The sequence below is a fragment of the Salvelinus alpinus genome, chromosome 24 (genome assembly GCF_045679555.1).
Source record: "Salvelinus alpinus chromosome 24, SLU_Salpinus.1, whole genome shotgun sequence".
In the NCBI taxonomy this organism is placed as follows: Eukaryota; Metazoa; Chordata; class Actinopteri; order Salmoniformes; family Salmonidae; genus Salvelinus; species Salvelinus alpinus.
This window is the reverse complement of record NC_092109.1, coordinates 3,984,333-4,006,601: the sequence shown is the minus strand read 5'-3', so window position 1 is coordinate 4,006,601 and position 22,269 is coordinate 3,984,333. Positions and strand designations below refer to the sequence as shown.

The 22,269-nt window shown below is 43.3% G+C and overlaps 1 long non-coding RNA gene across 1 annotated transcript in view; it reads left to right on the top strand.

The window, feature by feature from the left end:
* The first annotated feature begins 585 nt into the window (after positions 1 to 585).
* LOC139551719 (uncharacterized) overlaps positions 586 to 22,269 on the top strand; it is a 39,813-nt gene continuing 18,129 nt past the window's right edge. The window contains exons 1-2 of the long non-coding RNA XR_011670308.1: positions 586 to 642; positions 821 to 904. This is a non-coding gene — a long non-coding RNA (uncharacterized lncRNA). The remainder of the gene's footprint in view (positions 643 to 820; positions 905 to 22,269) is intronic.

Sequence of the window (22,269 nt, the reverse complement as noted above, 5' to 3'; positions counted from 1 at the left end):
CCTGTGTTCCAATGGCACGTTGATTATGAGAGCTTGATCGTATTGTACCTATTAAGTGCCGGTAAAACCCATCCAATTTGTGGGAGGTGCTTCAGGAAGCATGGGGTGAAATATCTTCAGATTACCTCAACAAATTGACAACTAGAATGCCAACGGTCTGCAAGGCTGTAATTGCTGCAAATGGAGGAATACTTTGACGAAAGCAAAGTTTGAAGGACACAATTATTATTTGAATTATAGGAAATTTCTAAGTGATCCCAAACTTTTGAACGGTAGTGTACATGTAGGTAGAGTTAAAGTGACCCTGCGTAGATAATATACAGAGCATAGCAGCAGCATTAAAGAGGGGTCTGGTAGAAACTAATTCACCTCCTCTCAATGGGCTGGGATTAGTGCCAGACACCCAAACAGTGACCCTGCCCAGCTCTGCAGCCTGTGAATGGGACTCATGCTTCAATGATCCCTGTTTCTGCCAATCGCATAGCCCCAGCCCACGGATTCTGGAGGCTCAGCCAATGGGGAGTGTTCATTCTGTTCACATGACTGAATTTGCGCCTTTCCATCAACTGGGTCATATATAGTTCATTTCAAGTGGGGCAGAGGAGGCTGGGTGGAAGCATGTTCAAAACGTTGTCTAGCCTGGTGAGTGAGTGAGTGAGAGAGAGAAACTCCCATTCCTCTCATTTCCAGTCCAACTTTTCACAAGAGCACATTTAATGGAAATCATCCTCTGCTCAATGTTGCTCGCTGCTGTGCTCCCTCTTTTTTTCATCCTATTTTCCCCTTTTTGTGTATTTCCGTTTATTTGATTTCTGGACAGATTACTCTCATTTCTCAAGCGTGCCCCCCCACCCCCATGTGACGCGGGGAGAAGCTCACAGGACGTACTTCTCTCTTTGTTTAGGTAAGCAAAATAAACATAATTCTTTCCTCCTGTCCACTGTGTGCAATGGTGCTGTGCTGTGACTAACTTACTCCCCTGAGCATGTTTCGCTTTGCTTTTTTTCTCTCGCCGCTCTGTTCACTTCCACTTCTGCAGTGGTTGCTGTTTCATTTTAGACCAGCTTCATGTCCAGGTGTGCTTGTCGGTTCAAAGACCGTTTGGGGTTAAGATTCCATTCGAACAGAGAGGGTCTACTTCGTAATTAGTCGCTAGTCACTGCCACCGGCGACGGGGTGAGGACGTTTATTGTCATCGCTACCGACATTGTAACCGGCAAATCCGTTAGCACAGGTGGGTGGGTGGGTGGAGGGAGGGGGATTTTCCGGGAGAGAAAAGCAGTTTTTCTTTCCATGGAGAGTGTGTGGAGAAGGGGGTTGTCGGGGTGAGACTAGGGGAGTTGCGACGTGCCTGACGACGACGGGGGATGGAGAGGAGAGCCCGGCCTTGAGGAAAAAAGGGTCGTGATTGTGGAGTGAGGACCTGGGATACACATTGGACAAAATCAGAAGGCCCGGCCCCACTGCTAGGGACTGGATAAGACAGGAAAGCTAACTGCTGGGGAGCTGGTGGGGGGAGAGAGACCAAGGGTCACGAAAGCTGGGGTGAGGGAAGAGGCCCTGGTTGCAGAGGTGCTTATATGCAGCTTTCGACTGACCGGCTTTTATCCACTCTCTCTCAATTTTTTCCACCTTGGAAAAGAAAGTGGCCAGACGGCAACATGGCAAAATACAAGGAGAGATTTCGTCCCAAAAAAGATGAGGGGAAAGAAATGCAGCAATTATGAAAGGAAGGAGAGCGGGTTGAGGTTTTTTCAGGGAGGTGGGGGTAGAAGGGGGTGTTGGATTGTGTTGAGTGACAGGAAATGCTTTGTCTGACCTTTTGTGTGTTTTTTCTCCAAAGCTAAAAGAGGCAATGACAACAATATTTGCTTCTAAATATAAAGTGTCAACTTTAAACAAGCTACTATCCCCATTCAAGTGATTTTTAAGTGGGAGATCAAACCGCATTTATCCATAAGACGGAAGTCAAATCCAATATTCACATATCTCAAAAATCTAAATTCTTTAAATAACTGTATCGGTCAACTTGGGTTAAGAGGAAGCTGGGAAGCAATATGACATAAATCTCTTGCGGTTTCTGCTCAAATGTGATTAAAGTCTGGACACCGGTAGCTAAAATAGAAACATTGCCTGGGGCGAAGTGAAGGATAGTACAGGATAAATCAGAACAGTCAGAGTCAGACAATGTTGCAGTTGCATAGAAACTCAGTTAGTGCTACCACTGCTCAAGGTTTATTTTTCTCACACACGTTCAGTAAGGCGATGTTGGCAAGTACCCGCTGATATTTGTGTAAACTAGTTGATGACCAGTAGGACCAGTAGCAGTGCGTGGGTAAAATCACTGAGGAAGCCAAGCCAGTAAAAAAGCCATATTACAACCTATGTTGGGATAATTGTGTTGTTTGCTCTATAACCATTAGTACATATGCCACCGTGATGTACAGTAAGGCTGTGCCAACAAAAAGACAAGTCACATAGTGGCGGAATATATTTGTTTCGTTACAAAATAGGAAAGCAACATCTGTCCAGTGAAGTCCACAAAGCAAACAGTTATTTCACCTACAGCATGGTCAAGCATGTTAGTGTTTTCAACAGTTTACTAAACGACTACAGATTTATAACCACGGAGTTACCGCAAGTCAGCACAAAGACAACAGGAGCACTGCCTCCACTATTCCAGCCCCATTTCAACTTAAACATTTAAACATCAAATCAACTAGGCTATATATGCTTAGTTTAAAACACTGAAAACAAACTTAAAGATAATCAAAACAATTTAGTCCAATCAATGTTGCTAAATGTCATGTGGCTGTCCATAGTACTGATTTCTGTGTGTGTGTGCAAGTAAAACAAAAAATGTTGACTCACCCTACTTGAAGTCTAGTGGCCAATGCCATCCTCCTGTCTTTGAGGTCTATGGCTCTGTCATACAGTACACTTTTAGGTTTTTGTTGTCATAGGCTAACTAGCTAAAATGCTTGCTAGCCTGACTTCCTCGCATGGGCAACAATGAACCAGCTAAGTTAGTTACCTAATGTGAGCCTACTAGACTACATCTAGGCTACATATTGAACTTCAATCGTCTCAGGCCAATGGCACAACATATTCATTTATTGTAAGATCAGAATCGGTGTCATAATCATTGGCCTGTACAGAGAATTAAGTAAAAACCTCAAGTCCAAATCCCCATCTCCATCCATGGTTTAGGAAAGGGTCGATTTAGCAAGCTAGATACTGCAGGACATCAACACAAGCAGACCAGAAACAGACACCTTTTTCAGAAAATTATATTTTGCAAGGAAGAGATTTGATTGGTCTGAAGCCAAATCCAAACTGGCCTCCCTTGGGTGGTGTTTTGCTGCACCGGGACAACCCACAGTTGAGCTCAGCTCAACGCTGATTGGCTAATTATTTTCTAATGGTTTTTATCAATCAAATGCTATGGCGGCAAGTTGTTATGTTTAGTGCACATGTCCAAACGCTCGCGCAGATGCAGGCGAACTCGGACGAAAACTTCAAAAAGTTATATAACAGGTCGAATAAACTGGTGAAACTAAGTAGCGAATCAATCTTCAGGATGTTGTTATCATATATATCCAATAACGTTCCAACCGGAGCATTCTCCGTCTGTCTGTAGAAGTTATGGAACGCAAGGCGATATCATGAGGAAAGCGCGTGACCAGGAACTGGCAATCTGCCAGACCACTGACTCATTCTCATTCCCCCTCTCATCCGGCCCCACAACACAGTATAAACTTAATTCAACATTCTACAGACTGTTGACATCTAGTGGAAGGCGTAGGAAGTGCACCAGATCCATATCTTACAGGAAATTGAATCGGCAATGAGTTGAACAATGACCAGTCTCAGAATTCTCACTTCCTGTTTGGATTTTCTCTCAGGTTTTTGCCTGCCATATGAGTTCTGTTATACTCACAGACATCATTCAAACAGTTTTAGAAACTTCAGAGTGTTTTATATCCAATTATAATAATAATATGCATATATTAGCATCTGGGACAGAGTAGGAGGCAGTTCACTATGGGCACGCAATTCATCCAAAAGTGAAAATGCTGCCCCCTATCATAAAGAAGTTAATGGTCAAGTATGTGGGGAAGCCTGGCTTCTCTTGGCATCCATGAATACACACCACTGTTGATGACAGGGCCAACAGTGGGGGCAACCAGCCAGACAGCAAACTAGGAGCAAGAATTTGGCTTTTTTTTCTCTCTACTTTATGAGGGATGTAGAGGAGGGCAACGGTTTGTTTAAGCTGCCCTTATGGCCTGAGGGACACCTTCACTTTGTTCACATGCAGCCATTAAAATGTCCTAGTGCCTTAGCCATGCCTTAGCTATCGTCTACCCCTCTACCCCTCCTCCCTCTGGTGTCTGTCCGTCCTCCTGCCTCTCCCAGCCTCTACCTGGATTTGAATAGAAGCCAGACAGGCAATTCACTGGGCTCAGTCGCCATTCAAATACGCTGGCCAGACAATGGGGATCAGTTAGCACCCAGTCCTAAAACCAACCCCCTTCCCCCAACCAAGAGTGGAGCTGCGCCGAGCAGGAGAAAAAGAGGGAGGGAGAAAAGAGGGGTTGCGATTGAGAGGGTTAGTGTACAGAAGGTGGGTGTTTTTTGGAGGAAGGGGGGTCAGGATTTGAGGAGAGGGTGGTAGCAGTGGACAGGAAATGTCTGCCTTTGATAAACCCCTTACAGATTGGCACTCCCCAAAAGGAGCGGGCCATGGCAACATTCCGTCTGAACCTTCCACCTGGGGGCCCTTTCTCAGCCAATTTGGTGCAGTAAAAAAAATGTGTGAGGAGAGAGAACGAGGGATAGAGCAAAACGACGTCAAGCCCCAGAACCTACCTTCCACTTCTTCTGCCAATGACACGGTTGTTAAAGAAGTCAGGTGCCACAAAAACAAACACTCAAAAGGAGGGGAGGGGAAGGGGGTTAATTTATGCCACCCCTCCTTCTTTCCAAGGTCCTCTCTCTCTCTCTCTCTCTCTCTCCTATGTCTCACCATGCATCTGCATTCCTCCCGGCAGTTCCTCTTTTCATCTTTTTTTATCCCTCCATCTCTCCCCCTCTTTCAGAGAGGAACCGCAGACATGCTTGTCACAGACTTTAGGGAGATCGCTTGAGTCGTAATCTCTAGAACATACATCAATAACAAAGGAAAAGAACAACAACAAGAGTAAGTGAGGTTAAAAAAAATAAACAACCCCCCAAAAAATCTGCAACATCTTATCTCGCACTATTGACCCCCTTCATCTAGCTAGCAGCTACACTCCAACCCGCTAGGCTAAGCGTGGTCGGGAATGTAGTGAGCGAGTAAAAGTAGACTTTACGTTTACGTTTCCGAGACAAGGGCCCAACCTTGTCAAAGCCCTTAATTGTAACTTTCTTCTGCAGTGGAGGGAATGGAGCCGCCTGGCCAAGGCACCAACCTTAAAACTGCTCCCTGTCAGCTCAGTTCTGCATCGCTGCTTATAGACAAAGACATACGTGTGTGTGTGTGTGTGTGTGTGTGTTTCGGGTTCGCTGTGGTCACCTGTGCCGTTCTGTCCTTTGCTTTGTGACCCCCTTTACCTCCCATGGTGCCTTTGGGCAAGACAGGTTTGAAGTGTTGAATGGACGGGCACCTGCTTGGACTTCCACCTGCTTGGACTTCCACATGGAAGACGTGGAAAATGTGTGTGTGTGTGTGTGTCTTGGAGGCCACCTTGGCAAGGCAGGGAAGCATTGTGTTTTCAGTTTTTCACTTTAAGGCCTACTACCTGTGAGGATGGATATATAGTTAGCTAGCACTGACTAATACAGAGTGTTGTGTGATATACCGTGGGGCGGAGTGTGACTTTGGGTCCTACTACTTGAGAGGATGGATATATAGTTAGCTAGCATTGACTAATACAGAGTGTTGTGTGATATACCGTGGGGCGGAGTGTGACTTTGGGTAAATGCTTGTATGTGTGTGAAAGAGTGCACGTGTGTGTTAGAGGGTATGCGTGTGAATGGAAAGGGAGAGGGATTGAGCATATGTGTCAATCTGCGAACATACTATACAGTCAGGAGCATCCATTATAGCTGACAACCAACTGTTTGTTTTTAGCGTCCTCACAGCTTTCCAAACCCTTATGCTCCCCTTAAAATGTATTACATTAAGCCATTTTGGCTGTTACGATAGCTGCCGTTTCATGTGTGTGATGTGTGTTTTTAATGATTAAGAGTAACAGATTGACAATGTCAGTGGCGTGTGTGTGTGTGATTAAGAGTAACATATTGTGTGTGTGTATGTATGTGTGTGAGTGTGTGTGTTTATGTTTGGAGGGGATGTGTGCTAGGTGACATGGCAGGAGAGGCTGTAGTATGCAAGGCTGTTTCCACATGCCCAGAGAGAAGCCCCTTCTAGTCTCGTTCAGTGACTCAAAGCATTCCTGAGCACTATAATAACTACAGCCGCACTGCAAAGCAAACAAAACGCTAAATACAAAAGCTAAAAATAGGGCCCGGACGGGAATACTCATGATTAATAACTTCTTAGGGATAGGGGGCGACATTTTCACTTTTGGATGAATTGATGCCCAAATTAAACGGCCTCGTACTTTGTTCTAGATCATATGATATGCATATTATTATTACTATTGGACAGAAAACACTCTGAAGTTTCTAGAACTGTTTGAATTATATCTGTGAGTAAAACAGAACTCATATGGCAGGCAAACTTCCAAAGAGGAAGTGAAAATTCTGAAATGGGTCGCTGTGAAAGGCATTGCCTATTCAATTGCCTTATATTTATGGATCTGTATGCACTTCATACGCCTTCCACTAGATGTCAACAGGCAGTAGAACGTGGAATGAAGCATATAGCTTCATGTGGGACCGGATGAGAGCCTTTGGAGTGACAGGTCAGGCAGATTGCCAGTTTTTGGCCACGCACACTGTGATGTCCTTGTCTACAATACGTTAGATAGACATGAAGAAATACTCCGTCTGGGACGTTATTGGATATATATGAGAAAAACATCCTGAAGATTGATTTTTAACTGAGTTTGACCAGTTTATTCTATTTGTAATATCACTTTTTGAAGTTTTCGTTCATTTGCGTAAAGTTCGATGGACACGTGAAATACACATGCTAGCCAAAGTTGCTAATTCGACAGAAGTAATGGACATTATAAAACAAAAAAACGATTTATTGTGGAACTAGGATTCCTGGCACTGCATTCTGATGAAAGATCATCAAAGGTAAGGGAATATTTATGATGTAATTTCGTATTTCTGTTGACTCCAACATGGCGGAGAATGGCTGAGCGCTGTCTCAGATTATTGCATGCTGTGCTTTTTACTAAAGTTATTTTTTAAATCTAACACAGCGGTTGCATTAAGAACCAGTGTATCTTTAATTATATGTTAAACATGTATCTTCATCAAAGTTTATGATGAGTATTTCTGTATTTCATGTTGCTATCTGTAATTACTTTCGCTATTTTGGAGCCATTTCTGAACATGGCGCCAATGTAAAACCACGTTTTGTGGCTATAAATATGCACATAATCGAACAAAACATAAATGTATTGTATAACATGATGTCATATGACTGTCATCTGATGAAGTTGTTCAAAGGTTAGTGATTAATTTTATCTCTATTTGTGGGTTTTGTGAAAGCTATCTTTGATGTGAAAAAATGGCGGTGTGTTTTTGGATATTGTGGTGAGCTAACATAAATATGTTGTGTTTTCGCTGTAAAACATTTTAAAAATCGGACACGTTGGCTGGATTCACAAGATGTTTATCTTTCATTTGCTGTATTGGACTTGTGATTTCATGAAATTATATTATATTTTAAGAGAGGCAACAGGTTCTCAGAAGATTAAATTGAGTTTTTAGCAAATTTGCGGGGGAAATGGATGTCTGGACAAAATATAGGCTGTTGAGTTCTAAAGTGAAAGTGATATACCTCTTCAGTGAAAATGTATTTGAATAAATAAGGAAAATAGGCAGCATGAAACTAACACAATGAAGCAAAGATGGAGGGGTGGCGAATCTTGTTTTACATAAGGGTGGAAATTATTTTGACACAAAAGAAAAGGCTGTGCTCTCGTCCTGTACTGGAAAAAATGTGAAAAGGAACATGCAGTAACACTTGCTCACGGAGTACAGTTTTGGCAGGATTCTACACTAACTTTTTCCAAAGGAGGCGCCAACTTTTTCAGTTGGTGGCACCAACACATGAATTGGTAGCACCGTTTTTTTAAATATAAAAAACTATTGAATTTATAATGACGAGGCATGTTTCCCATAATGTGCCTGCATTCCATACAGAACCAGGCTAATAGTGACAAGCCATGTTTTAAATTAGCATACCCTTGTATTCTTACATTGATTTGAATTGATTTACTGTAACAGCAAAGAAAAGAGACTATTAAAATAAAGTGCAAAATGTACTTATTGCAGATTTCATAGTGCCATGTGTTTTTTTTCTGTGAAATCCCCTAGAGAGCAGAAATTGAAAAATACAATACTTGATACCAACACAGCAAAAAGGACTGATTTCTCCCAGTTTTCTCAGGTTTTCGCTCATGATATCATACATTTGAATAGAAAAACAACTACATTTGATGCTTAAACCACATCAGGGGACCATTTTTGAGATCTGGGAAAAATCGGAGACATTTTATTTTTTTGTGTAGTTACCTTTTAATTTAGGTGTGCACCAGCAAGACAGTTTGTCATCAGTTTCAAGGATATGAAAAGCTGAGAATATAACTAAACACATTTCTGATAAGACTTCAATTCGTCTTGGGTGCTGTTAAGGCTGCGAAGGTTCAACTGAGATAGGAACAATACCACACCTGAACTTGGTTAAAATAATTGTTTAATTCAATAGTTAATAAATGGCAAATGCAATTTCCGTATATACGGGTTCACTGCACCACCCCGGAGGGTGGAACAAGGAACTGACTTGTTCCTGACAAAGATATTATAATATACTCATGGCAGAGATAGTTCCCGCTTCCGAGCCGGCCTGTCAGAGTAGAGACTGGGCGTGGTTTAGACTCACCCAGCCTATCGTTGGTGTTGGCGCTTAAGCTAGTCCTAGCCTCTTAGCGCATGTGATGTCCCGACGCTGTTGCTGTGTAGATTACGCTCCTTCACCCCAAAGACTGAGGTCAGACAGCTCTGCAATATTGTCTGAGCTATTTGCACCTGTATACAAAGCCCACTGTTCTCGCTCAAGGCTAACCACAGCTTCCCAGCACACTTATCTGGAGCTAACTGTTACTTCCAGCACACACACACAGACACCCAGGCTCCCAGGCCAACAGTTGCTAATATTCAATCACATGTGTTATAGTATTGGGTTATAGTGCATAATTCAGAACCTCACACTAGCCACACTTTGTTGCACAATTATAACACACACACATTTCACACTGCTGTTCATATCTTATGCCCTTGTACAATGTTGCATACACACACATATTTCAGGCTGTGGCCCCATGGTTAGGCTATGAGAACCTGTTACTCCTGAGAACAAAGACAAATTGTCAGGCCTACATGTGTCAGTAGCTCAAACTTTAATTAATGTAAAATCCTTCTAGTTTATAGTTCTTTTAGCACGCTAAGCCTAGCAAAACCCCACAGTGCATATTTTTATGTGATTGAAATACTGTCTGCTTGCACAAGTGTTAAAGAGAACACACAACACGCGCATTCGCATTTTCTCCGGAGATACTGAAATAAATATATCATATTTCTCCACTCCTGTTACTGGGACAAAATTAACGTTTGTTGTATAATTTCACTGCAAGAAATGCACAGCCAGCGCAGTGGTCTAAGGCACTGCATCGCAGTGCTAGCTGTGTGACTAGAGATTCTGGGTTTGAGTCCAGGCTCTGTCGCAACCGGCCGCGACCCGGGAAACCCATGGGGCGGCGCACGATTGAACCAGCGTCCCATCGCGCGCTAACGACTCCTGTGTCAGGCCCGGGCGCAGTGCACACTGACACGGTAGACAGATGTACAGTGTTTCCTCTGACACATTGGTGTGTCTGGCTTCCACATTGTGTCAAGAAGCAGTGTTTCGGAGGACGCACGGCTCTCAACCTTCGCCTCTCCTGAGTTCGTACTGGAGTTGCAGCGATGAGACAAGACTGTAACTACCAATTGGATACCACGAAATTGGGGAGAAAAAGGGGTAAAAAAAAAAAAAAAGCCTAATTCTGCAGGAGTTTATATTTTATTATGCTACATGTGGGATGTTATAGGCCTACATTCATTGTCCATATTTCATTTACTATTCAATTTAACCCATACTTAAATTAAAAATATTTTGTTTATTCATGGATACAGGCAGGTGCACGTAAACAGCTTATTCGGAATAAGACCTTAAGTGGGATATGAGTTACTATCCGAAATACTGTGCGAGTGTACATGTGGTCATTGGTAGTAGTCAGCCTCGCCATTAGAGATGTTGAAGAGTTATTAGGGGGATATTGCATCATGTTTTAAAAATGAGAAAGCGACCAAAAATGGAACGTATAGAAAACCAGGTTGGATAACCAAGTTGGATAACCAAGTTGAAGCCAACATTCGATGTTGTCTTGTTCATAATAACTAGCATAGAAGTGAGAATGAATAGAAAGGGCGTCTCCATTCAAGTCAATGATGGCATAATGCATGGACTGGCAGCCATTTTGAGCGTACCCATGTCATGAAGTCAAAGCAGGAATTGTACCCTTATCTGTGCTGTGATTTGTTGAGTCAACTCAGCTGACATTACAAAAAATACATTCCACTAAATTAGCTGCATCAGTTAGCATCATTTGAATGAACATTCTACATTACCCATGGCAATCCAGCATCAGTTGATAGAACATTCCATAATACCATGGAAATGGTTGAATCACAATACCAGGCAGCCATTGCGAGTGTACCCATGAGTTTACCAGCGAATCGCCAGGGTTAGAGCTTCCAAGCCCGATCTATTCATTGTTATTTATATGACAACTAGCACATCACTCTTCAATTGAAATGGTGGGAAACAAACGAAAGCGGCTACATCTCTCATAAAAACTGATCAGAAATGACATCACAGAATAATTATATTGGAGCAGCAGAACGTATACATTGGCTACCATAACTTCAATGGCTTTTCAAGGACCAAATAGCCTAGAGGAAATGTTCAAGGTAGGCTATTCCGTGATGACCGAATTGCTCATCGCAACTATTTAACCAAGACTTTTAACTTTTTAAATACCTGCTTTGCATACCCATTCTTGCCTTAACATTTACTAGTAGATATCATAACTTAGAACATCTTTTGGTTTTCGGGCGAGCTGCGCCACGCAACAACCGGATGTTTGAGAGCTGCAGGCTTTTCTGACAGATTATCTGTGTACAATGTGCGTGTGATAGATAATCGACATAACGGACAAACAACTTCGGGAATTAATCTTTTTTTAATCAATTATATAGCCTAGATTAAAAATGGCATTATTACAATACTGTTTTTACTGGCCCAAGCGAGCCACTGACTGGGATGATCGACAGGCCCTGGGGGTGGGCTGCCCTGTATGTCGAGCCCTGACACACACAGACAGGGGCACTCCCGTGCCGTTGTTGCCTCTTCAGAAAGTTGGTATATTTTTGGTCAATTGCACATTACTGTTTGAATAAATCATAATAGTTTTTGGTTCCAATTGTTAAAAAAAAAAAAAAAAACGCTATGCCAAGTCAAAAAGTCGCCAGTGCGACTGTTTTGGTCGCAGTAACGAACCCTCTTCTGGATTTGATTAAGTTAAATATGAATTTGGGAGATGTTGACAGCGTGTCAAATCCACATTTTTTTCTGTCTCTCTGGAACAGATGGGCATCTGGCTCATTGTCACCATTGTGTTGTCCATGTAATTACGTGCAACCATTTTGTTGTAGCGTGGCTAATCTCTGTGACACCTAGTTCAATGGAGCATTTTCATACAGACATGAGAAATGAACAGATGGCATTATCTCAATGTTGGTTTTTCTAACGAGTATTATCTAACCGCTGCAATTTAATCAAACCCCAAATTAATGAATTATCAATAAATATTTAAATCAATACATATTGATCTTCCAGGACTACTGTTCAAATGTGTTCATTTAAATGATTGCTATTATATATACTTCAACCACCACATACAGTATTCAGACCCCTTGACTTTTTCCACATTTTGTAACATTACAGCCTGAGGAGATTCCACCCAAATTGGGGTACATACTGTATATTACCACTGGTGGAAATATGTCTTTGTCTGTTCAGCTGTTCGATCCTTTGGGTGAATAAACTTTGTTGGAGCTTTTATAGTGTCCATACATTTCTTACTCAGATATTTATAACCTAACACTTCGGAAAGTATTCAGACCCTTGGACTTTTTCCACATTTTGTTACATTACAGCCTTATTCTAAAATTAATTAAATAAATACAAATCCTCAGCAATCTACACAAAATACTGAATAATGACAAAGTGAAAACAGTTTTTTTTTTAAATGTTAGCAAATCTATTAAATAAAATAACGGAAATACCTTATACATCAATATTCAGACACTTTGCTATGAGACTCGAAATTGAGCTCAGGTGCACCCTGTTTCCATTGATCTTCCTTGAGATGTTTCTACAACTTGATTGGAGTCCACCTGTGGTACATTCAAATTGATTGGACATGATTTGGAAAGGCACACAACCTGTCTATATAAGGTCCCACAGTTGACAGTGCATGTCAGAGCAAAAACCAAGCCATGAGGTTGATGGAATTGTCCGTAAATCTCCGAGACAGGATTGTGTCGAGGCACAATTCTGCAGCATTGAAGGTCCCCAAGAACAGAGTGGCCTCCATCCATCATTCTTAAATGGAAGAAATTTGGAACCACCAAGACACTTCCTAGAGCTGGCCGCCCGGCCAAGCTGAGAAATTGGGGGAGAAGGGCCTTGGTCAGGGAGGTGACCAAGAACCAGATGGTCACTCTGATAGAGCTCTAGAGATCCTCTGTGGAGATGGGAGAATCTTCCAGAAAGACAACCATCTCTGCAGCGCTCCACCAATCAGGCCTTTATGGTAGAGTGGCCAGACGGAAGCCACTCCCCAGTAAAAGGCACATGACAGCCTGCTTGGAGTTTGCCAAAAGGCACCTAAAGACTCTCAGACCATGAAAAACAAGATTCTCTTGTCTGATGAAACCAAGATTGAACTCTTTGTCCTGAATGCCAAGCTTCACGTCTGGAGGAAACCTGGCACTATCCCTACGGTAAAGCATGGTGGTGGCAGCATCAGTCTGTGTGGATGTTTTTCAGAAGCAGGGACTGGGAGACTAGTCTGGATCGAGGGAAAGATGAACGGAGCAAAGTACAGCGAGGACCTCAGACTGTGGGGAAGGTTCACCTTCCAACAGGACAACGACCCTAAGCACGCAGCCAAGGCAATGCAGGAATGGCTTCGGGAGAAGTCTCTGAATGTCCTTGAGTGGCCCAGCTAAAGCCCGGACTTGAACCCAATCGAACATCTCTGGAGAGACCAGAAAATAGCTGTGTAAATAGCTGACCCCATCCAACCAGAAAGAGCTTGAGAGGATCTGCAGAGAAGAATGGGAGCAACTCCCCAAATACAGCTGTGCCAAGTTTGTAGCATCATACCCAAGAAGACTCGAGGCTGTAATCGCTGCCAAAGGTGCCTCAACAAAGTACAGGGTCTGAATACTTATGGATATTTCCATTTTTTTTTTATTATAAATTAGCAAACATTTCTGAAAACCTGTTTTTGCGTTGTCATTATTGTGTGTAAATTGATGACGGGAAAAAATGATGGAATACATTTTAGAATAAGGCTGTAACCTAAGAAAATGTGGAAAAAGCCAAGGGGTCTGGATATTTCCGAAGGCACAGTACATGTACATTTCACTGTACATATATGACGAAAACTAAAACGTGAGCACATTTTCACCACAGCGGCTACGAGTCATTTGACAGGCTTTTTTCTGTTCACTGAATATCAGGGTCAATTATGGAGTCCCGTCTGGCAGCCATTCTCTGCGCATTAGTGCATATTAGGCAAGCAGGCCCACAGTACAGTAGGAGGGGACCTAGCCCATGGTCATCTGCCTGGGTGACCCACATATCTCCCAGGCGCTCCTCACTCACTATCTTATTCGCCCACACACCCCCAGCGAAACATTCACCCAAGCATAACACGGTGAAGTACACACAGGCTAAACACAAACACTCTGAAAGAGTAAAGTGGTAGCCCCCAACACACCCTCCCCACCCTTCCAGGTTTTTCAATAATTCAAAGAAAAATTATAAATGATTCATCAATAATGTTAACTAAATAAATAATGCTTTTTGGTTAAGGCTAATTGACTTTGCCATTTATAGAACGACTGTGTCTTCTCGAAATGTTCCAATCTGGCAATCAACTTGATTTTGACTAACTTTCAAATGGGACACCAGAATAATAATGCTCGGTAAATGTCACCGGCAAAAAATTATAGCTCGACAGCAATCTGTTTTGTTGCAGGTGAGCACTCTGAAAAATGCTCTGTCAGGGCCGAGCCCTTTCATTCTGAATCAAAGGCTCATTTCCTATGCACTTTTGCTTCTGTGGAGGATCAAAGGCTCTCTCCAGTTAGAGCGCAGAGCACTTCAGATAAGAGAGAAGACTGGGAATAAAGAGAGGGAGAATGAGGGGCTGAAAGAAAAAGAGAGAAAGCGAGAGGCCTGTCGCTCTGATCTGCAGACTGGGGAACTAGAGCATCTACTTGGGCCAATTCCTGTCTCTCCTTTTGTCTTTGGAATGAGAACGTGGAGAAGGCATGGAATCGAAACACAGAGAAAAGGGATATAGAAAGGGAGGAAGGGATAGAGGGGGGTTGCCTCGTGTACACTTATCAACTGTCCTCACACTTTTTTTGGTGGGGGGCATCAATTCTTTAAACATCAGCTATCTGAGCAGCTAACCAATCGCTGCAGCTGTACATAGGCCATCTGTAAATAGCCCATCCAATCTACGTACCTCATCCCCATATTGTTTTTATTTACTTTTCTGCTCTTTTGCACACCAGTATTTCTACTTACACATCATCATCTGCACATCTATCACTCCAGTGTTAATTTGCTCAATTGTAGTTACTTCGCTACTATGGCCTATTTATTGCCTTACCTCCTCACACCCTTTGCGCACACTGTATATAGACTTTCTTTTTTTTCTATTGTGTTATTGACTGTACGCTTGTTTATTCCATGTTTAACTCTGTGTTGTTGTTTGTGTCGCACTGCTTTGCTTTATCTTGGCCAGGTCGCAGTTGTAATTGAGAACTTGTTCTCAACTGGCCTACCTGGTTAAATAAAGGTGAAATAAAAGAAAGAAAGAAATTCCATCAGTAATGTTGGGGATTCGGTTGTCAGCTATTGGCTGGTGGATCTGTGTGCATGTAACGCATGGAGACTTATTTCATTGTATATCTGTCCTACAGCATTTATTAGTCTAAGCACTCATCTGCTACAAAAGAAAATCTCTGCGGGCGAAAAGCTGGGCCTTTCCGTTATAGTAAATCCCCATGTGGGGGACTCTGGTCAAAAAAGAGATTGACCAGATTGTGACACTGTCACAATCTGCTCCTCCTGTCTCAATTCACTCTTTTGATGGAAAGCTGCAAAGGGTTTTCCCTCTTTCCGTCTATGCTAGGGAGAGGAAGGAAGACACAGAACAGAAATACTTGCCGCATTTGGTGGCAGCGATGGGATCCAGCCTTAACCAAGGGCACAGGAAAGCCAGGGGTCTCTATGAATTCCAAAAAGATTTGAAGTGAGGAGAGAGAAGTCAGGAGCAAGGGGCTGGGGCTGCGGTCAATTGTCAGTAAGCGAATCAACTGTCCAGATGACCGTTAAGGGCAAAGGGAGAAAATCTTGCTAACCGTGACAGATTAGTACATAATAAATCAGGAGTTTTAGAAGGAGAAATGCTCCGCATGGCGGCTAGAGAGAGAGAGAAACAGACAGAAAGCGAAAGAGCGAGAAATAGGGACTCTGGAAGAGGGGGGAAGAGAAAGCACAGCAGTCTGCATGTTTAACAGTCTTGTTATAGGACTCAAGCCCCACTTTTTGCTGCATTTCTGGAGCTTTGGGGAGACTGACCCTGAGATGCAAGTTATAAAAAGATTGACTTGGATAAAAGGGGGTTTAAAGCAAACACATGCAATAGTGAAAACAATCAGGCTTCATTGGTCTAGTAGCGATTTGCTAATTGACAGGTTGAAACCTTATGATAGGGATAATGAGTGCATGGCGTCTAGTATGCTGTGAGGGGTTAAACAACTCTTACCACTCATATTGATTCAATCTGATGTCGCAGACAAGTCTTGAAAATGCCCAGAACTACTCAAAACAGATGATGGATGAAGATGGAACTACCGCAAATTTGAGACAGCACCCACAATTTATTTTTGTCAGTAGTAATTCCGGTGACATCCTAAGAGTTTGAACAAAGGTCAAGGGAAAGCGAACCAAAATGCTGAGCAAGTCCGAATCAGAGTCCGAGTTAGATCGGATCCTGTGCAGCAGCAATAGCCCCATTGAACCTCACTTTGTGAATCTTTGACATGGCCCCAGAAAGAGACAGGGAAGCGTGCACATCGAGTTGACAGCTGAGCCTCTCGTCAGAGCCTGCACTATCACTCTGGTTTGGCCATGCTCTGATATGGAGGCACAACAACTCCCCCCGCCCCCCCCATTTTCAGCCCCATCCTTTCCACACACATATACACACACGCACTACAGCGTTGGCTCAAGGGCTGCTACTGCAGTGGCAGCTCGGCCTAATATGACCACCTTCTTTTTTTAACTTATACACGGAGTGACGAGGGGGCTGCCCCCCGCCCCGCCCCTGCCCTCCACCCCACACTCATACTCTTCTACCCCAACCCCTTCCAGCCCCCCGCAGCTTGCCCACACGCACCACTTCTGGGTCAGTGGCCATCACTGCGATTTACAGTGAAGATGAAGAAGTGGGCAGGCAGCACTGCGGGGACTAACAATACCACCCCGCACTACCCCCACCCTCTCATCCAACCCCCTTGTACCACTCCACCCCCGCCTGCACCCACATGTCTATACCGCCTCCCTCTTCTTCTGCCTCCATTCCGTCAGCCATAGGCCCCAAGACCCAGCTAAAGTGATAAATGGAGCACTCGGTCTAGCTCGCAGTACAGCCTATATTTTCAAGTATTTGGGGATTTTTTTTTTGATCATAGTACAGCTTTCTCTGTCTTTCTCTGCGTTTGTAATTAGCCCGTGAGGGAGGACAAGTTGTTGTGCTCTGCAACAACGGCAATTCACTGGTCCATTACCTCCTTTCTACTGAAAGATAGCTACTCCCCATGCATGGGCAGTCCCATCCCAGATTCCCATCAGGGGGCGAGGTCTGGAAAGAACGCCCGTGTGCCTCAATACTCTAATAATTCTTAAGATTATGGTTATTACTACCGTTGAAGGCTGTCCAGAGATAATTATCTGTCAGCTGGACGTAGCGCTATACGGTAGGCCATCATCCGCTAAGGAGATTAAAACCTGTGGATTAGGCAAATCGTAAACAAGTGCCGTCCAACCTGTTGCTTGATACAGCAGGCCCTTGTGGGCCTATTCACATCCCTCCCGCAGAGGGAGGGATGCAAATATGTTAAAGGGATTTGGAAAAAATACGTAATTTCAATTCAAATTTGTTAAATAGATGTTAGTCCATAACATATATATTTTATATGTGATGTGCAGTCATTCACAAAACAATGGTTCTAGTTTATTAAGAGGCATTAGCATCCTGCTCTAACAACTACGAGTTGATCTTTTTTGTGAACATCGGCAGTTGCGACATCCCAGTGAACTACTTCAAAGTGAGATATGTCCTGAAACTATTGAGGAACCCCACTGCATTATTCAAATCCAGGAATAGAGGGGGCAGTCCCTTTTGCTGCCCTCCCCCTCTTAAAAGCTTTTGACAAGAATAAAGTGGTGTGTCACGCCACATGATTCAGAGAATTAAACCATTCTTGAGGATTTTGCCTCTGAAGCTCCAACAATATCAAGGCTTTGAAGGAAATTGAGGGCAACCTATAAACCTGACCTCTTCTGCAGGGGGAAAAGAGTAAAGGAAAAAGAAACGCCTCCACATATGAGATCCAAAGGATGCCGTTATATGGCCGAGGATTCGTTTGTGCTCGGCATATCCAATCCTCAAACGTAAGTCTGTCTTACCCAGAGTGTTTAGAAGCAATGTAGACTGGTTTAAAACGTGTCGAATGAGTCTCATTTCCCTCTCTCTAAGCCAGGTAGAAGCTCAGTATAAGGGTCTATTTCAACATAATTTAAAACACCAGGTATTAGAGAGGTATCACATCATCCTGCTTAATTTATAGACTATGGCCAATCTTTTTGCTGCATGTTGTTGGTGCAACTTCGAGACCTGAGTAATGTACAAAAATGTGTATGTGTTACTAGTTGAAAGGCACAAATAGGTGAGGGAATAAAGTGTTATGGGCCTAGTGCTTGGTCCAAGGTAGCCAAATTCCCACATAATATTTTTCTGAAGGGGTTAAGAGTGCCAAGTGATAAGATTGCCATAACACACTGATTCCGCTTGATAACTTGTTAAATATTACAGTATTTCGAAAGCTGTAGGATAAAGGTGCATGATCAGAAATCAGTGTGACTTACCCGACAGGGCTTTACCATGCCGTGGGGTTAGGACAGACTCTACGCCTCACATCATAGAATGTATCTCATGCCCCCCTCAGAGTCCCTGGGCTCTGCGAATGAGCATTATTAGATGCTGGTGGTCCAGGAGAAACGGGCGCAATGCAGTGAGTCGCTAGTGTGATGATGTAAGAGGCCAGGGTCAGGGTTAGAATGGATTCCTCTGCGATGGTCTTTTTTTTGTTGCTTGCTGTCATCTTGACTATTTGGACAGCCAGTGTCGATTTACCTTTTCTCCCTCCCTGTCCACTTTGATAAATGACCCATCACTGGGGCAGTAGTGCTGCAGTTGCACACTTTCAGCTACTGGGACAGCTAGGACAAAACGCTCCCCCCATAAGGTGCTGTATTGTTCTCTCAGAAACATTTCCCCATTGCTTTTCTCCCCCTCTCCCTGTTCTTTAGTTAAGACTACGACAAAAAACTTACAGCGTGGGTTCAATGGCAGTACAAGAAAATGGGCAATGGGGGACTCCATTTGAGTGTTAAGTGGACTGCCCAGTGCTCGGATAAAAACAGGGTCAATGTGGAAAAAAGGGGGGGGAAATACTTTGCGGGTTGCTGGTGTTGCTTTCTGCAGTCCGCTGTTGTCTGCCAGTCGGAATCCGCTGATGGTGCAGACTTTTTATTTATTCCACCCTCACGGCTTTGTTGCTGGCGGTAGCTGGCCTCCACCAAGCTGGCTGGTCGGGCCTTCCATGCAGCGCTGCTGGATGTAGGCTTATCAAAGCCCTCTGCTTAGTGCCCATTCTTCACTTTATTTATGAGGGGCCAATAAGCAAAGTTCAAATGCTACCTGGGAGTTAAGCTCAGTGACAGCTTGAGTCATCTGCAGACTCTGCCAGGCACTCAGAGAAAGCAGGGCGGGTATATATGCAAATTAGGAGATGCACGAAATAGGAAAGAAGCCATTGTGGTTTGGGCAGGGGGGTGATTTCTGGGGAAGAAGAGAAAATACAATCTTGTTAGTGTGAGGCAGGGGGCCAAGTTTAGAAGGGGGGTTAGGAGGTAGGGGGCTGGTTGCCAAAGAGTGGGACTGATGTAAACTCCATCTGTCTCCAAGGAGGCTCTCCTCCTAGATTCTCCCCCTTCTCATTCATGGCATGGTAGAGTAGCATTGTTGGTGGGATGCCACTGACTGCTCTCAGAAGAGGAAGACAGAGAAAGATGGAGAAAAAGAGGGAGAAAGCTCGTTTTTTAATGTGTAGACTGTAAACAGGTGTGGTGGCAGGACCAGAGCCATGGGGCACAGAGAAAAATGTGCAGTTTCATAGCTAATCTCATGCTATTTTTCCATGAGCCTGAGACAAAATGCTACACTTTTAGAGGTCAGGGATTCTTGAAAGATGGGACAATCTCAACTTTTTTCCCACAAATATTTGTCTTAATACTAACAAAATTTGAAATGTATATTTTGATAGAAAAAAGTATCACCTATCATCACACTGTCGTGTCTTTGGCATCATTAAATTGAAGACTGTTATTTTATCAAATCAATTCTCTGTAATTATTATTACATGATTAAACGAATCATGTAAATATAATTAACTAGGAAGTTGGGGCACCAAGGAAAATCTTCAGATGACTAAATTATAATTTTCCTAATATAACTCTTCAGATATTTTAATATCTGATCAATTAGTCTTCCAATTAATGAATTATTCTTTACCTCACGTTAGTCTCATTCGAAACTTGCATAAACAAACAAACAGTAGATAGGGGAGGTTCCCTAGTGGGATAAGCCGATATGACGGCGGACTGAGAAGGGCGGGAAAGACAAAATAGTCACTACACAGTTGATAATTATATTAATTGAAATTCAAATCCTTTGCACATGAACGCTCACTCATTTGGGAATAATTGCAATCGATCAATATTTACGCTCAGTGTGTCGTGATCTCTGTTGGAATCGTCTGTCTTTCTGTTGGAACGTTCATCCGCGCGTCTCTGTCTCTCTGCTCCCCTGAAGTCTTTCGTGGTTAGAATGGATACTTCAGAGTATCAATGACTTAGTTAAACTTTAAAGGGAATACAATTCTCTCACATTAACGGTTTAAAATCATAATTTCACAAATAGTTTCATCTTTACTCATTCATTTTATACAATAATTAAACGCAAACCTCATAACGGAGGCTCCTGTATAAACACAGTTATGGTAATGTGGCTGTATTGTCTTTCATTAGGTCACAAACATGAAACAAAACTGACCGGGTCGTAGCCGGCTTCTCCACCGACCGTTTACACATTCTCCAAAACATGGATATTGTTCAGTTCTCAAGTTCTGTGATGTAAAAGAAGTTCCTTTGTTCTACTGTGAAACTCTCTCTCTATACTACATGGCCAGAAGCAGAGTCTCCTCCAGGAATTTACGACCTGCGATAACAGAACCTGGGTGTAGGAGGGAGAGAGAGGGGGATGCCACGCTCTATACCCAGAAAGGGCCACGCCATGACAGTCCCCCTCTGGTGGTTTGGATCTTGTGATTATCCTGCAAGTTACAAATCAACATAAAAATAATGACCACGTGATGCCCTGTTTGTAGATCTTCATTGCAGTCCCCATCTGGTGGTTGAACTTGGTAGGCTTTCTTAAAGCGGAGCAGTCCACCACAAGGATTGGCAGGTGATGTCCAGTTGGTGATCGCCGTTGCAGTCCCCCTCTAGTGGTTTACCTTGGTAGGTTTCCTGGAAGCTACAAAGTACCACAGGAATGGCCAGGGGATGTCCTGGTTGGTGTTCGCCATTGCGGTCCCCCCCCTCCCCCCTCTGGTGGTTTACCTTGGTAGGCTCTCTAACAGCAGGCAGGCCGCGACAAGGATGGGCAGTGGGTGTCCGGATTTGTGATCGCAGTTCCGGACCCGTCGTCTGTTCGTCCAGACTGGAAGATCTGGGCAGTAACTTAGGTAGATGTTAACTTCTTATGGCTGGGGGCAGTATTGAGTAGCTTGGATGAATAAGGTGCCCAGAGTAAACAGCCTGCTACTCAGGCTCAGAAGCTAAGAAATGCATATTATTAGTAGATTTGGATAGAAAACACTCTGAAGTTTCTAAAAGTTTTTGAATGATGTCTGTGAGTATAACAAAACTCATATGGCAGGCAAAAACCTGAGAAAAAATCCAACCAGGAAGTGGGAAATCTGAGGTTTGTAGGTTTGCCTATCCAATATACAGTGTCTATGGGGTCATATTGCACTTCCTACGGCTTCCACTAGATGTCAACCGTCTTTAGAACCTTGTTTAAGGCTTCTACTGTGAAGGAGGGGGGAATGAGAGCTGTTTGAGTCAGGGGTCTGGCAGTGCCATGAGCTCACTCAGGCGCGCCCCCGTGAGAGCTAGCTGCGTTCCTTTTCGTTTTAACAGACAAAGGTATTCTCCGGTTGAAACATTATTGAAGATTTATGTTAAAAACATCCTAAAGATTGATTCTATACGTCCTTTGACATGTTTCTACGAACTGTCAGGGAATTTTTTTACTTTTCATC